Here is a 12,430-nt window from a genome sequence, read left to right as displayed (position 1 = left end):
GGGATTCGATATCCTCGATCCCGTCCTATAGCTGAGTCCCATGTGACTATAATAACGGACTTGCAACAGTCTCCGTGTTGAGCCAATAAAAAGTACCAAGGCATCTTGGGCATTCCTATTTTATAGATTACATTGGACAACAAGGATAAGCTGCAAGATTTTAAGTAGTTCGGTCGGTCCTCACGTTTCTAGTCAATCTGCTCTTCCTCTCTGAAACTGATAGTAGTCTTCTAATACTTATAAACCTTCTGTCAATAATTCATATTTTTGAATTGTATTTTTTACTTGTTTAGTTTAATGTTTTTTTTTTTAAATAAATTATTCTAGACTGATGATGTGCCAATGTCTTGGGGCAAGAAACGTCTTCTAATAAATCGATCATGTGAGCTTGTTGTCTTGCTGGAACCCCTGTTGGAATATATATATATATATATATATATATATATATATATATATATATATATATATATATATATATATATATATATATTATATAATGTAAGTGTTTACATAATAAAAATATGGAATGTTATTCCATATATATAAAAGAGTTGCTTGCAGGAATGTGATCAGACTAGAGACGCTAAAGATGACGTATACAATAAAATTAGGCTAAGATAACATGCCGTCACCTGTAGTCATTCAATTGTTATAACATTAGTCCAAGCTCCCTGCTTGAGACAACTACCGCCTACGTGATCTGTAGCGTGTCTCATTTTGATTGTGTGTTCGTATGACTATGTAATTTGTATGTATGTTTCATATGTTCGAACTACTGTCTGTTCCTTCATAACTTGTAACAGAGATGGTAGACAGGCAGAACAGAGTTAGCTATCGTCATTAGAAGACCTGTACCTCTTTACCTAAGCTTTATCATGTAGAGGAATAGGATTAGCCATCATCATTGGCAGAAGCGATCAAGCTATCGTTATTAGAAGACTTGTACAATCATACCTGATCTTCACCATGTAAAACTTCAGAAGAATATATAATTTTTATACTTAGTGTTTTCTACAAGAACCTCCTCACCGAACCAACATGAGTTTAACACATCGTCGTAATCAACCAACAAGATAATACCGACTTCGTAAGTGATCTACAAACCCCCAGACACTCCATTGAAGATGGAAGTGCAATACCAACCGACTTAGCGTAAGATTATCGCTAGTCTAACATTACCTCATAGGGCGCCTATCATACAAGGCACAAGCCCTAATATTGGTGGCCAGCGTACCAGAAGAACTCTACAACGTTCCTACGAAGAAAAAAACCAGAATAAAATAAATCATGTATCATAAGAAGTCAACGACGACGGAAGCAGCAGATTCTTCAAGCAACCTAGTATCATCGTTAGTGAGGCGACTCAGAAAACAATAAGAACTTTTCAACGACGACGAAAGCAACAGATTCTTCAAGCAACTTAGTTCATCGTTAGTGAATAACTTCAAGAAACAAACCGAACGCGTCTGCAGCATCGGATCTTTCAAGGGCTCGAATCATCGAAACAACGCGCGACGGGGGAAACTGAAGCCAAACCAGGTCATCAGCTAAATAGAGAAGGAGGACCAAGGCGTGTGTCGTTATCGGAAACACCGTGACTTCCCACAAAAGCAAGCTAAGTACAATTTTTATTCATTTGGGAGTAACTTTGAGTGTTTCCTTTACAGGTCGAATTTCGTTATTCCTGTGGCTGAAGTTACGAGACATTCTTAATCTTACTTTTTTACAGAAATTATCTACATCATTGAAGATTTCGCTACTGCGAGTTTTTTATCTTTGAGTGTCTGTTTCCAGAAGTTCTACTGAAATATCATAATCATATACTATGTTAATTTTATCATTTTTGGGTGATTATTAATCCCCTTACGTAACAAATCATATTAAACAGTGAATATACATTTACGCAGTGGACGTCTGTATTTATACAGTGCATGGATAGGGTCGTTAAGCACCGTAGTGATTAGAAAGCACACAAAAAAAACAAGTGGAACACCCCGTACAAATATATATAAATTGAGGTAACACTATTTCGGGTTAGACAATAAATGCTCCTTTGCAAAGTCCCGATCGCAGTTTTAGCCTTGAGTTTTTTTTTTGAGTTATATAAAATATCGAACCTCAATGACTCAACTTAACTTTAAAAATATGGCTGGATTTGCAAGGAATAACATGTCTGTAAAAGACTTTCATCAGGCTAAATGCGCCTGACCAGGATCCCTCACTATTTCAAATTTTTAGCAAAGAATGAAGTACAACAGTTAATATGGAATGCAGTAGTGATAACTTGTCTTATTAGTAATCGCTCAGTTCCTAATAGTTCGTCATTCATTGCTTTATACGTAACCAGCAACATAATGCTAAAAACACACAATACATTGCCGATGGTAATAAAGAGAAGGATCCTAATTATTACAAAAAGAAATAGAAACAGTAGCCCGTTCAGAATCAAACAAGCAAACTCGGTGACTGTGTCACCTAGTCAAGCGGTCAAGGTCAGTCAAAAACAGCCGAAGTTTTCAAAGCAAAGCAAATTCCACACAATAACACGACTCTAGCAGAGTGGGGAAAAGCGATGTTGGTTCATACCAATATCTTTTTGAATTAAAAAGGATTTTTCCTATGAAACACACGACCGTATAAGTAATCAGAGCAGGTTTTCGTTTTTTTTTAATACGTAAGTTATTATAAGTAGTGGTGGATAAAGCCCGGACTATACGCGCCGTAAAAAATTAGAATATCTTGTTTATTACTTTAGTACACGTAATATCCTGTATTTACGGACTCACCGTCTGTGTTCGAACTTCCCTAATGAGAAGTCCGGATAAGCGAAGGCGTTTACAGATACCTCTATAGTTATAAAAAACATTGATCTGGTATCTAGTGTAATTGTAAGATTCATCTAGGGGTATACAAAAATATTATCTTACATCCTGCAAAATAAGGCGTGTTTATCAAATGAAAATCCTATAAACCTTCAAACATATTGAAATCCGTTTGAAGCAAAAGAGGACAGTTAATCAAATAATAACTTATATAGAGGAACTATACATTTGTCTCATAAATCGTAACATTGTTCAAATGACCCAACAAAATTCTCCCACAACCGCAGTCGCAGTTTGCACGCAAAATCTCGAGAAACATGCACCCTCGAATGTCTTAGTGCGTGTAAAAAGACTTTGCTGGGAAATGAAATTTTAATCCTTCCCGACACTCTGAAATATAACGATTTCCGCGAACAAAGCCCTATACACGGTTGACTCGTAGCAACAAGTTAATATAGTAATCCACAAAAAACCTATACATATAAATATCGCATTTTTTATTGTTGCTAATTTTTAATCCCGCCCAACCAGTCGTAGATAAATCTCTCTGATAATCTATCTAAAGTAATATCCGTAAAGTCATTCAAGCAGAGGTGATTCAGCAAGAAATTTTTTTTATCTTTTACCTGAGTACCAGGAAGTTTCTCCACTAGCGAGTGATCTCTGGGAAAAACGGATGTAATTTAAACACAAAATACGGTCTAAGGACAAACATAAAGCTATATACGTACCTTCGTATAGATTCTCAATGAAATTTCAAAATAGAAATAAATGACGAAGTTGAAAAAATGTTAGTAATAGGAGTCATTAGGAAATCAAATAAGCCCATATAATTTTTCCCTCAAATGCCATGCCATAAAAGATCGGACTTGGCGTATCTGCGTAGATTTCTGTCGCTTAAACAAGGAAACGACTCCCGATAGTTTCCCGTGCCATGTACCGACGACATCTTATCTCTGTTAGGTTAGAATAAATTTTTTTTTTCACCAAGTTTGGACTTACTTAAAGGCTTTTACCTGATACCATTACCTAAGTGATTGTACCTCATACACCGTTTTTCAGCACACTCAGGGGACATTATCAATCTTTTACGTATGCCTCCGGCTTACGTTGCGTCCCAATTACAATACAGTGTTTGGAGACTTTTAGGGGATACCCTACATGCTTATATGGTTGATCTTGTAATCTTTTTCTAATACCTTAGAAGTACATTCACATAAACAGAGACAAAGACAAATAATCTCAGAGTAAAATATCTAAATGTGAGTTTTAAAAACCGAACATGTTTATTTAGGTTTTATGTGTCTGGTCAAGGTCTTAAAGTAGTCCATGGTAAGGTGTCGGCTATTCATAACTTTCCGGTACCTATTAACGTAAAAGGGGGATACAGCACTTTGGCGCTGTAGTGGGTATTACAATCGTATGTAAATATGTAACTCTTCAATCATGACAGCTCCTTTAACAGATCTTACGAAGAAGAGCGTAGATTTATTATGGTCTAAAAAGCATCAAACAGGCGTTCGATATCTTAAAAGCGGAATAATGCAGCTTACCTAACTTAAAATCCCTGATTTAAATAAGGAATTTTTTTTATTGCAACAGACGCCTCAGACCAAGGGGTAAGAGGGATACTACTTCAGCAATATGATAAACAGTTCTTTCCTATAGCTTTTTATTCATGTAAACTAAGCCCTCTGAAAGTAAATATGCAGTAATAGGCAAGGAAGGGCTAGGTATCTTTAACTCACTAGTACATTTTAAGTTCATATCTATGGCTATCCTGATCAAAGTCCTTACTGAACATGAGTCCTTTACCGAGTTTTTCAAAGGCTTTAATCACAGTCCAAAAGGAACTCGGTGACAATGATCATTCAGGTCTTTGGAGCCAAGATAAGATATCTACCTGGGAAAGCAAATATCATAGCTGACGCATTATCCCGCAATCCCGCACCATACAGCAAAGAACCATTAATTAGACTAAAAAATATAGAAATATCCGTGCCTATTGTTAAAACCGTATCTAAACAAGAAAATTCCTTAAACCAAGAGATCGCGAGCATTGAATATCTGGGTCGGAGCGCAGAACTGTTACAAACTGAACAAAGCAAGTGTCAACAGCGATAAGCAAAACAATAAACACCAAACAATAAACACTTCGAAACGGAAACAGGGTCAGTGGCTAGGCAAAAACAATAAACACTTCGCAGCAGAACCCTAAAGCAAAAGTATATTTATAGTATGTGTATCAGAATAATGTAATCAAATGTAATATTATATGTAGGTCTGTGACGAGGAAAACCCGAAGAACACAGCAGAGGACTAACGACCAGGTAGTAGTAATAATCTCTCTCATACCAATCGTCATAAACTGGTTGCATTCCGTCATCCAGGGTTCCCTCCTTTTTCACAGAAAGCCAAATCACTGTTTTCTGGCCTACAATGCTTACAGATATAAAAAGCACATAACTGATTGTAACACGTGTCATGAAAACAAAAGGGAACACACTAAGACACCTGTCAGTTAAGGGCCTATCCTGTGCCAAATCAATCCTTGAAAGAAAATACGTAGAATTATTAACAGAATTATGAGTCTGACAGAGGGAATGAACACTTCTTAGTGTTAATAGTTCCTTGACACGTTATATAGAATTAATAGCACTAAAAACAAACACCGCAATTGAGTGCATTAGGAATATTTTATGAGTGCTAAATCAGTAAACATGAATTCAACACATGATAATGTGACTCGGGTGGTGTAAATCAATAATAATCTCCATAACACGTGGTGTGAATTCCTTTCCATTAAGAAAACCATTAATATATTTTATCACCCAGAGTCAATCGGTTTGGTAGAATAACTGATAATTAAATAGGAAGTGTCAATGTCTTACGAGTTACAACTCGTGATATTGGATCCGAACTGGATTATAGCGGTTCTCGCGGTTTTAATATCTTTATCATTTATATCTTGTATCTATAGAATTGATGCCGCAAGTAGCCTTATACGGTACGCCGCTAGAACACACACATTCAAGCCAACCATTAATTTATCAAATATATATAAAAAAAAAAAAATATATAAATAAATAAATATAAAAAAAAATAAGATAAATATGGATACAAGTGGAGTCAATATAATACACTCCGTAAGAAGTCGGAAGGGTTACAATTATAATAAAAAGGAATCACGATAAAATCAATAAGCAAAACGTAACCATAGATAATTAAATATCCAAATATATATGCGTAAAGATTTGAACTCTAACTTAACGCTTTAGTAATGACAAATAAGCTAAAAGTTCAAACACATATCCAAAATCTACTGACATATTGTCTGTCCCGGTGATTTATATTCGTAGTCAATGACAAAAAAAAAAAAAAAAAAAGTTAAATAAATAAATAAATAAATAAACTAATAATAAATAAAATAAATAAAATAAAATAAAAGAGATTTTAAAGTCAGGAAGTCTAGAAGTGAAAATGTTATCTATGGAATAATCCTATATGAATCTTATAACAGGGCTAATAATATATGTAGAATTTGTATGGAAACCTTTTTCATTAGTTTCAATAAGGAATATTTAATTTAACATAATCATGCAGTTTTCCAACATGAAACTAATATATTGTTCAATTTTGGTACTGTTTTTTTCAGACATTCTTCTCATGTGGGTCGAGTATTAAAAAACAAAAAAATTTATCCTAAAGTCGTATTTATTACAGCAAGTAACGTAACTCTTAAGCTGGTGACGACGTCATCAGTTTCTAGAAGGTCTGTCGCGTTTGCCGTATCAGCATTGATCCTTTAACCTCAAATATCTGCTTGCACAGGCTTCATCTCGCGCTTGGTGGCAGATTGACTGGGAGAAAGGACTGCTTAGACCCGAACTTCTCATGGGCAAGGCAGACGTTAGGTACAAGTGTCTATCGGTATGCGCAATGCAACTTGCAATCATTTTAAAATTAATAAACAAAATAAGGAAATAGAATTTCTATAACATCAAAATGAATTAATTTTTTCTGAACCTCATAGACATTTAGAAGTATCACGATATGGATGGATTATTTACTTGCAACATTAGCTTATTACAATCCAGGTAAATCACATTCATGGGAAAATGTTACATTTTCTTGAAAAACCCAAAGTTTATATAGAAATTAGTTACATAGTGGGGTTTTTCGTTGCATCTCCTACCTATTAATAATGTTTTAAAAGTTAACCTCAGAGGATGCGCACGAGAAAATTGAATATGAAACTTTTGTTAGGGCACATAGAATCATGATTAATCTTCCTCTTTGACTCTTATGTTGCCTGGCAATCTTACAATTAGCTCCGTTTTCCACTTCTTTGTCTAGTAACTTAATACCAGTAATATCGAATTTTCTTTGGGATTCGTATTGAATATCTGTTATTTTTTATAATTGGATATTTTTATTTTTACAGTCATCATAGACCTGGATAGGTTCACTCATGTTAATGCCATGGATAAAAAAGTTTGTACAGCGGACTCTTTTGAATTCCAAAATATCGGCGAATTCATGTGGGTTAAGTCTGGTCTAAATGGGTCTCTTCCCTCCCCTGTATTTGGATGTCGTCTGAATTACTTTGCCCTTGTGACAAGTATAATTTCACTTGCAGGCTGATTAATGAACCTGGTTACAGTATCCTGCAGTACGAGAGTTTTCACATCGCAACTTCAAAAAAAATCGTTCGTCGCAGCGGACGACTACAGTCGAGTAACAACCGCCTACAATGTGAAAGGAATTTCATGGACTTCTTCGACCGACACCGTACTCGTCGTTAATCTCGTTTTATGCGGAATGCTCTGGCGGCTGTCGGAATCGACTACGAATGGGACATACTTCCGACAATTACGACCCGTAGGATATTCAACTCTACTTTGCTGGCGAAGGACTCGTGCTGGGGATGTTTTTTTTATTCATCGCGAACGTAAATCGTGTAGCTTAGGATGCAGAGAATATGTATGAGCGCAAAATAGAACGTTGGACCGCCCAGGCAAATTTTCCCCTTGTTTTAACCCTGTGAAATCGGCCGTTTCATTGGGCCATAGGTGGTTGTCTGGAACGTGTAATGGACGAAAAGTGGTTCGAAAGCTAGTTAAATGTGAAGTAGTATAACCTCGGTCATGTATCCTATATATATAAATGATCATAAATAACAGGATCGAAATATATTTTTGCGTGTACGCACTAGGAATCTATATATAAATGATCATAAATAACGGAATCGAAATATATCTGTTGTACGCAATAGGAATCTATTTAAAGTGCACATATATTAATCATAATTATATGAATCCATATACATATGTATTAAACAAATCAGGTAGCCTATAATCAATCTGTTATCTTTTTTCTTACCAATATCTGCAGTTATTTATGAGTTAGTATATGAATTAATGAATCAGATAGATAACAGTTAGCATAAAAATCAACGAATCATTCAGCACAAACATTAATAATGTTATCAATTCATATATGAAATTTTTTATCAGTTAAAGTATGATTTTTATCATGTTAATCTTCATTCTATGCAATTATCAGAGTACATTAGTATTTCTGTAGCATCAGTATCTTAAAGAGATGAAGTGAAAAACTGTATCATTATATATCACGTGATCACTATTATTTACCAATATCATTGTTTTATATTTTATTACTTGAATCAATTCATGTACACAATGAATTTTTATTTACTTATATATATATATATTCACATAGTGTCTGTATCACACTCCTATATAAGTCAAATGCAAGTCAAGTTTGAGTAATATTCAGTAGTTGGTTTTGGTAGCTGACCGAGCTGATGTAAGTGTTTTACATAATAAAAATATGGAAATGTTATTCCATATATATAAAATTGATTGTAGGAATGTGATCAGACTAGAGACGCTAAAGATGACGTATACAATAAAAGTAGGCTAAGATAACATGCCGTCACCTGTAGTCATTCAATTGTTTATAAACATTAGTCCAAGCTCCCTGCTTGAGACAACTACCGCCTACGTGATCTGTAGCGTGTCTCATTTTGATTGTGTGTTCGTATGAAACTATGTCATTTGTATGTATGTTCATATGTTCGAACTACTGTCTGTTCCTTCATAACTTGTAACAGAGATGGTAGACAGGCAGAACAGAGTTAGCTATCGTCATTAGAAGACCTGTACCTCTTTACTAAGCTTTTATCATGTAGAGGATAGGTAGCCATCCATCATTGGCAGAAGCGATCAAGCTATCGTTATTAGAAGACTTGTACAATCATACCTGATCTTCACCATGTAAAACTTCAGAAGAATATATAATTTTTTATACTTAGTGTTTTCTACAAGAACCTCCTCACCGAACCAACATGAGTTTAACACATCGTCGTAATAACCAACAAGATAATACCGACTTCGTAAGTGATCTACAAACCCCCAGACACTCCATTGAAGATGGAAGTGCAATACCAACCGACTTAGCGTAAGATTATCGCTAGTCTAACATTACCTCATAGGGCGCCTTAAAATACAAGGCACAAGCCCTAATATATATATGTATATATATATATATATATATATATATATATATATATATCAAAACAATTTCTCATTCAAAAACTGTTTCAATTTACATAAAATAATATCTTTTTAACATACAAGAACTTAAAAAAAATTAATTTGTAGCCTATATATACACACACACATTATATATATATATGGTATATATAAATATATATACATATACTACATATATATATATTATATATATATATATATATAATATATATATATATATATATATATATTTACAACACAATACGCTACTAACTAAAAATGGGTTTCATAACAAACATATCAATATTCCACAACAAAGTACCGTATAAAACAGTTGAGGGTCAACCATTTCCTATGCACAGTGCTCACAGCTTAGCTCCAGCGTTTTTTATTTATCAAACGCCCGCAATAAATTCTCAAAGCGAGCGCGCACTGAATCTTAATAAAGAAAACGAGGTGCAATGAATTTTTATGTTAAAATACTGCTCCAGATAAAACGTAATTTCAGCATAAGGTGCATCCCTTTTGTATACTTAAGCCTTCTCTGATGGGCGTTCGGTTCTTGGTTTTTATTTCTTTTTGGTACCATCTTTCACTTTCGTCGCCTAAATTCAGTTTTTATGATATAATAGAGATATGTAAGTATCCTTCGAGCGGCAGATTCTATAGTTTGTTTTAGGATACAGGATGGAAATTTGTGGCGTTATGGTTTTACCACACTTATGAGTTGAGTACAGCAAATACTTTCTGAACTTTGAAAGGTTTACAACTTCAACGATGTTTGAGTGTATCTCTTACTTAGAAATACTTTCGGAATTTTGAAAGGTTCCGTTTCCCGTTCATCTCAACTTAAGGTTATAATTTCCACGTTGTGTAGATATGTTTCTTATCTACTCAGAAAGTTCCGCCTTTCTCACGTTCTTCTCTCATAAATAATAGCTCTGATGACTATACCTAAATTTAAAGAATTTTTTCTCAGGATAAGACCACTCGATAGCGTCAGAGTAAAGTATAGCTACCATATTATTTATACATTCCCAATATTTACGGTGTCCATATCTCTTATGCAATTCTGTTACATAAAATGACTTCATATATTATACATTTAGATAAAATATCTTGGAAAATTTTCTCTAACGTTACTAATATCTTTATAGTGTCCTATCTCTTATATCACTTCATGCAAGATAAAATAAGTAAAAATATCTTATGAATTTTTCCTTGGAGTGACTACAAACAAAGGCATTGTATCTCGAAGTCAAACCTCTTACCAACGTCTTGCAAAACCGCTTTGCTCTATTATTCAACAAGCAAACAACAAAGTCTATTGTCGAGTTGGTAAATCAAGGAGGAATTAAACAGACTCAAGAACAGGACGACATTTCGGACGATCTATTTCACATTCGCCTAAAAAAATACGTCTCCGATTTCACCAGGGCAAGACGTTCTCAGTCAACAATGCATCGGACTTTGTTGGCCATTTGACTACGAGATGAGTGCACAAACAAACCTAATTTCTTCCGAGGTCGACGTCGTTCCTCAAATGAAAAACTCTAGGATGTTTGTGTAGTATTACCAGATGTTTATTTTCATTTGAGCCGACTTGGGTAATCATGAAGACATCCGTATCTCAATTGGAGTTTTTGACTATAGTGAACAGAACGATCATATCAGTTCTTAGCAATATGTTTATTACTTCATAAAAACATACACGCACGCACACAAACATAAACATATGTATATGCATACATGATATATATGTGTGTGTTTCTATGTATGTATTTGTGTATATATGATATCTTACATTAAATATATATAATTGTTCAAACAACTGTTTAGCCATTAGTTCACCAGATATTACAGAGTTGGTAACTAAATCGTAGATCCACTTCGTAGCGCTCCGCAAATTCAATAAATATTCTTCCCAACTTCTACAAGAGTTAAGATAACTTTTGTGTAAACTTACTCCCTCTGATAAAGACGCTTGGCGACACCTGCGCATAACGTATTGGCAGAAAAATGATATAGTGATGTATTTAGATCTCATCTTACCAAACAGTTTTATAAAATATACGTTGAAGATCGTCTTTTTCATTTTCCTTTGTTTATTTCTTCCTGGAAGCAGAAGAGGTTCATTCGCAAATAGAGACATTTCGTCACTTAAGTTCTTGGTTAAATCCAAGATGGTAATTTGTTTTTAGTTTTAAGTAAAAACATAATCAAGAATAAGAGGAAGAGAAGAGGAAGAAGGGGCAAACACCGGTAACAATCGGTGTGGTAAAACAGATGAAGGCCGTTTTCAGAAGGTAATTCTTATTTATATATCGGTTCCACGACCAGGTAAAAGAAGAGGGATGAGCCTAACAACTGAATATAGAGAAATAACGAGAAAACGAGCGTTACCTAACCACCGTAATATTAGGACTTCGATGCTTGTTACAATCCTAATCACATCTAGAAGTCATATTAGTAAAGATAGTATGAAATATTAATCTTTTTTCTACTGCACTCACCTTATATCTATTTCAAAATCGGAATCGATAGTCTCTAAACTAAATTATTCAACGAACTCGAAAAAGAGTTAGAATTAACAATCCGTCCTCACTAGTTTTCCCAGGCATAGCAGCAAATGAAATTCATTCCAGGGTCTCAAATTCCCGCTGGGAAGAAAACTTTGTTCGCTTACTATATTCAACTTTGAAATGGCTATGCGTTACCAATGCGCAAGATATTCACAAACACGAACAAACATATATAAATATATATGTACATATATGTGTGTGCGTGTTTATGCTTGCATGTATTCTGTGCGTGCGTGTACGTGTGTAAATTCCTGAGGGTTTTGAGTATTGTAGGCTCTGCTAATGAGTTTCAAATGACTGCAGACATGGGGTACAAAACACAAGGAAGCGTCCATGAAATACGTTTACCGAAGCCTTTTCCACACCTAATGTCCACATCTAAAAGAGGCAAAACGTTATTCTAACTGTAAGCTACTTAATCGGCTAATAACGCTCCGTTCATTCCCTGTTGCTCGATTTCAGAGGGAAA

Source organism: Macrobrachium nipponense, chromosome 20 (genome assembly GCF_015104395.2).
Source record: "Macrobrachium nipponense isolate FS-2020 chromosome 20, ASM1510439v2, whole genome shotgun sequence".
Lineage (NCBI taxonomy): Eukaryota > Metazoa > Arthropoda > Malacostraca > Decapoda > Palaemonidae > Macrobrachium > Macrobrachium nipponense.
Note: the sequence above shows the minus strand (reverse complement) of the source record.